Here is a 6,235-nt window from a genome sequence, read left to right as displayed (position 1 = left end):
GTTTGACTGTCTGTTGACTTTTCTAGGGTTTTGGATGACTGATGCACTTCTGATGAATTCCAAACCCTAATTCCTTGAGGACTTGACTTCAAATGATGTCTCAAGATGTATGAACTTGTGATTATTGATCATGATGCCCAAATTCTGCAAGAATGGCCACCATCCATTGCTTTGACTGACTGTTGACTGTCTTTGACCTAATTACTGATGACTGCTTCAACTGCAAGCAACAAGGTTAAACTGACAATATTTTTGTACTTTTTGGTTAGTAAACATATGAAAGGCAAAGATATACAAAATGCAAAGTATGCTTGGTGATCAAGAAATCAACCCACAAGGCAACCTACCCACTAGGAGGGAAGCTAGGGCATGCAATGATCCTTGAGGCCATGATATGAATGATATGGGCCATGAGGGATCTTAGGGCCCAAAATTGGGGTCTTACACTTGAGAACCAAGGATGGATATAGTTTGGCATACGACATAGGAATAGGGTCAAAAGAGACCTTCTTCCTCTCGAAGTTCTGTTGTTGATTATTGTTGTTGTTGTTGTAATTGGTTCTTTGTTGCGATTGTTATTGACGTTGTTGTTGCTGAATTGGAATAGGTTGATTGTTGGAATTATTGGAAAACACTGGAATTACTGATGAGACTTGATGTTGATGCTGACGTGGTTAAGGGTTTCTTTTGACATGAGGCCTCTTCTGTCTTCCCACTGATACTGAGTTGGTTTCCCCTTCCTTACTTTTGGCAAAAACCACTCCCATACTTCTTACTGGATGATACTTCTTCCTTAGACAAATGTCCTTCACGGAATCCTTCTTCTAACCTCATCCCCATGTTTACCATCTCGGTAAAGTCACTGGGGGCACTGGCAATTATACATTCATAATAAAACGAACCCAGGGTCTTTAAGAAAATCTTCGTCATTTCCTTCTCTTCCAATGGAGGATTAATCTGAGAAGCAAGTTCCTTCCATCTTTGAGAATATTCTTTAAAATGCTCTTTATCCTTCTAAGACATAGACCTCAGTTGGTCTTCAACAGGCACCATATCAACATTGTACTTGTACTGCTTCACAAAAGCTTCACCCAAATTGTTGAACGTGCGAACACTTGCACTGTCTAGCCCCATATACCATCTTAGAGCAGTACCAGTCAAACTTTCTTGAAAGTAGTGAATCAACAACTGATTATTATCAGTTTGAGTTGACATTCTCATGGCGTGCCTAACAAGGTGACTAAGTGGACAGGTATTTCCCTTATACTTTTCAAAGTAAGGGACTTTGAACTTCATCCGGATCTTCACATTTAGTTCCAAGCAGAGTTCAACAACACTCTTACCAAAAAAATATTTTCCTCTCAAAGTTTGTAACTTCTTGTGCAACTCAAGGAACTGATCCTTCATTTCATCAATCTTCTCATAAACATCTGGGCCCTCAGACGACTCAAAATGGTAAATGGTGTCCTCAACATGAGGCAAGGTATGAACAACTGGAGGTGGCACATACATGACTGGGCTAGATGCTGACATAGAAGCAAAGGTGGATTCAAACCCTTCAGGCATGAAATTAGGTAGCATCCCCCACGGGAATCCAACAGGTATTGACGAATCGGATTGAGTGGCAGCAATAGGAATGGTCGAGGTAGCAACCTCGGATATTACAATCCTCTGGGGAGGAGTTGCAAGAGTTGGTGAAGATTGATTTTGCGCAGCAAGAACAGACTCCATCATGGAAGTCAATCGGGCAATCTCATCCTTCAGCTCTCTATTCTCTTGTTCCAAATTCTCCATAATTCTGGGTTGATTGGCATGGGTGTTATATCGGTGAGTCAGCTTGGCTGAAGCACAGAAGAATAACCGATAAGACATCTGGCAGAAGAAAACCTGCTATGTAAATGATGCAATAAATGCAATGTTTTTTATTGTTTTAATTTCAAGGAACATGTTGTTTCATTTTCAAACATATAATAATAATAATAACAATTTGATTGATCATAAAAATCTCTTTTATTCATAAAATTTGGAAGGAATACACAGAGTACAATTTCAGAAACTAAAGTAGAAATATAAGAGAAAAGGAAACTAATCATCCTAAGGATCCCTTAGCAAATGTGTCAGACGATTTGGCTGTAGGTTCGTACTTCCTTCGGATGCGTCGGATCTCGGACTCGAAAGATGTCTTCATCTGAGCCTTCTCAAGGACTAGCTGATCAACAATCTTTTTCCAAGCACCGGAAGGCTGAGGCATACCAGAGGAAGGTGGATCCTCTGGATCTCTTTGTCTCTTAACCGTTCGATCTTTAAGAAGTTCAATAAGCGCATCTTTGTCCTTTGACTCAAGCTGTAACTCCTCATGCTTTTGGATCAAAGCATGGAACCGCTCTTCCCACATATCTCTCTCTTGCTTCATCTTGATGAGTGAGTCTTCCAACTCCTCTAGATATTGGTTAGGGAGAGTTGATGGCTCAGCCACAACCAAGGACGTAGGTCTTTCACAAGCATACGACATCTTCAACTCCAAAGATCTCTTCTTTACCCAAATAGTGTAAGCTTCCAAGGCTACACAGACTCTCGGACCAAGCTCGGATCTTCCTTTCTTATGCATATTATTCCAAGCATGTATCATCTTCTGCTTTAAATGTTGGGGATCTTTACCCTCTTTATAGAACAGACCTTCTAATTGAGTAATATTAGGATTTTCGCTCAAGGGGAACCGAAGTTGACGACGAGCCAAAGCAGGGTTGTAGTTAATTCCTCCTTGTGTACCAATGAGGGGCACATTAGAGAATTCATCACAATTATCAATAATATCCACACTACTCAATGCAGAATCATACCAAACAATATCATCATTAGTGAGAGCCATAAGTCTCTGAGACCACCGTAGACATTGCTCGTTCTCCACAAAAGCAGGCGTCTGAGGCAAGTTCGAAATAAACCACTTGTACAGGAGAGGAACACAATACACAATAGTCCTACCACCTTTAGAATTACTAAAATTCAAAGAGAAATACATATCACCCAACAAATTAGGCACAGGATTCCCAATCAAGGAGATTCTAATGGCATTAACATCAACGAAACCGTCAATGTTAGGGAACAAAGCTACACCATAGATGAGAAACACAAAGATGGATTCAAAAGTTTCCACACTACCGGCTTGAGAAAAGACAGTATCTTTCCCTATGAGAAACTCAGAAGTCAATCCAAACATTCCTCATTTCTTCACCCAACGAGCCTCAATCTCATACTTCTTTAGATGAAGAGCTTCGGCTATGATATGAGATATGGGAATCTTCTCCAATCCACTAAAAGGCACCTTGTCAGCAAAAAGTATTCCAAAGAGATGGGCATACTCCTCTAACGTAGGCATACGATAATAATCGGGAAAAGTGAAGCAATGGGAAAGAGGGTTATAAAATTGAACCAACACACTCAAGAGTCCTTCAACCACATCAGTAGATAAAACATATAAAATCTTCCCTTGACGTTTCTTGAAGTCCAAGGTATCTAGCACAAAGGATGACAACTTCCTTAGCTCTTTCAAATCAGGACATCTGAAACTATTCTTCATAGTGTTCCTTCGTCCACAATCCATGGTCTGAAAATATTTGCAAATAAGACCTTAGTTCCTTAAAAAACAATTGTGTGATGAATGTCATGATGCGCATGGATGCATGAATGGAACAATTACAAACAAGGGATCAAACACAAGGCAAACAAACGAAGGTCAAGGGATGAATCAAGTCCTTGTCAAGATCAATCATCCATTTTGGTGGATTATGGTTTTCACCTTATCAACATCCAAGTTCCATTGATATTAACAAGAATTGATTGGATCAACCAAGAATCAAAGGATTTGTTGTGAGTCACGAGCATGGAGTCAGGTTAAGAACCATTCCAAAGGAGTGTACTAAGGAAAAAAAACATAAAGATCATGTTCTAAAAAGTTCCCAGAGTCTTAATTCCATCTATCCGATGTTACATGTTAGGATGAATAAGTCGTCAACCCATAATATTCTCAAGAGAAACTCTTCTGAGTGTAGTATCACATGACAACTATTATCAAGTCTATACCTGAACACTCTCCGCACTACATCCTAAATAGGCTAAGTTGGATTAAATGTTCTACAATCCTCATCTTCTCGGACCCCAAATCAGAGAAAGTAGTGCCTAACCACAAATAACTTGTGTGACATCAATAGCTCCAAAAGGGTCTCCACTGAGTAGACGAGTCTCAAGCCAACCACTACGCCAAAAATGACTTTTAACAGCGCATCTTAGACAGCGCTTTTAAAAGAAAGCGCTGTCTAAGGTTAAAATTAAAATAAAACACGGAAAATGTTCCAAAAAAATAATGAAAGCGCTGTCTAAGGGGGGGTCTTAGACAGCGCTTTCTAAAAGCGCTGTCTAAGACCCCCCCTTAGATAGCGCTTTTAGAAAGCGCTTTTAAATATAGACCTTAGTCAGCGCTTTTGATAAAGCGCTGTCTAAAGTCTTTAAATTAAAAAAAAATTAAAACCAAAAGCGCTGTCTAAGGGGGGGTTTAGAAAGCGCTTTTGGAAAGCGCTGTCTAAGGCATACCTTAGAAAGCGCTTTCCACAAAAGCGCTGTCTAAGGTCTAATTAAAATAAAATTTCAGACTCCATTTCAATTTTCGTTCTCTGTTCTTTTGTTTTCCCTCCTGCGAACGTTGAAACCCTATTAGCGAAAACCATAACAGCGAACACGAATACACTTCCATTTTTCGGTTTCAATCATTGAACGTGTTTGAAGAATCGTACGTGTCTCGACATTTGGGTGTTGACTTCGTTTTTCGTTTCTACTGTTCTTCATTTCTTGCGGTATGTTCTTCAATATTTCTTCATTTCTTCGTTTCTACTGTATAATCTTGTTGAGAATGTTGAGAATGTTTATAATCTTGTTGAGAATGTTTATAATCTTGCGGTAGTTTACTAATGTTGAGAATGTGCATAATCTTGTTGACTGAGTTTAGTGTATTATTCTTGTTGAAGTTGTTTTGATTCATAAAAACTGAGTTTAGAAGTTGACAATAGAAAAATGTTGATGTTTGTAAGGAAAACAATAAGGTACATTGTTGTTGTTATGTTTGATTAGAAAACTGAGTTTGTAAAAACTGAGTTCATAAGGTACATTGTTGTTGTTATGTTTGATAAGTAATAATGTTGATAATAGAAAAATGTTGATAATAGAATAATGTTGATAAGAGAAAAGTAATGGAAGAAAAAGTTTGATTCTTGTAATAGAAAAAATGAAAGTGATGAGGTAATTAAAGTTGTTATGTTTGATAAGTAATAATGTTGTAATAGAAAATTAAAGTTAGTTATAGAAAAATTAACGTGTTATAGGTATAGTTATAGGTATATTGTAATAGAAAAAGTTTGATTCTTGTAATATAAAAAATGAAAGTGATGAGGTAATTAAAGTTGGTATATTGGCGTATCGGATACGTTATTGAAGTTTATATTAACATTGGTTATGTATAGGTTTTTGAAGTTTAAAATGAATTGAACTTTATAATTGTTAGGATATTCAAAGATACTACCTTAGTTATGTATTTTCGTCTGGATTAATTGTTTACTTTAATAAGTAGGAAAACCATGGATAAAACATGGATCTGTGCCGATCGAATGACCAAAGAGTACGAGAGTAGGGTTGCGGAATTCGTTAAGTATGCTGTTCAACACGCTGAAAACCCCAGACGAATGCATTGTCCTTGCTTGCGTTGTTGTTATATTGGTAAGGTTGACGATCATAATGAGGGAATTTGGATCAATTCATCCGTACGCATTGCTAAGAAACAAGTGATTAATATTCCAACAAAGAAAAGAAAGAGATGTTAGTGACTTAGGTACATTATCCATGGTTTCTTTATTTTTTTTTTCAATTGTTTTGATTATAAGTTATATGTGATAATGCATGATTTCATTATATTTTTGTTTTCAATTGCTTTGATTATAAGTTATATCTGATAATGCATGATTTCTTTATTTTTTTGTTTTCAATTGCTTTGATTATAAGTTATATCTGATAATGCATGATTTCGTTATATTTTTGTTTTCAATTGCTTTGATTATAAGTTATATCTGATAATGCATGATTTCTTTATTTTTTTGTTTTCAATTGCTTTGATTATAAGTTATATTTGATATTTGATGGTTTCCTTGGTTTATTACAGGTTAGACATGGCTGATGACCAACATGAGGAAGT

The sequence above is a fragment of the Lathyrus oleraceus genome, chromosome 7 (assembly GCF_024323335.1).
Source record: "Lathyrus oleraceus cultivar Zhongwan6 chromosome 7, CAAS_Psat_ZW6_1.0, whole genome shotgun sequence".
Taxonomy (NCBI): Eukaryota; Viridiplantae; Streptophyta; class Magnoliopsida; order Fabales; family Fabaceae; genus Lathyrus; species Lathyrus oleraceus.
The sequence above is the reverse complement of the archived record's forward strand: the minus strand, read 5'-3'. Positions refer to the sequence as shown.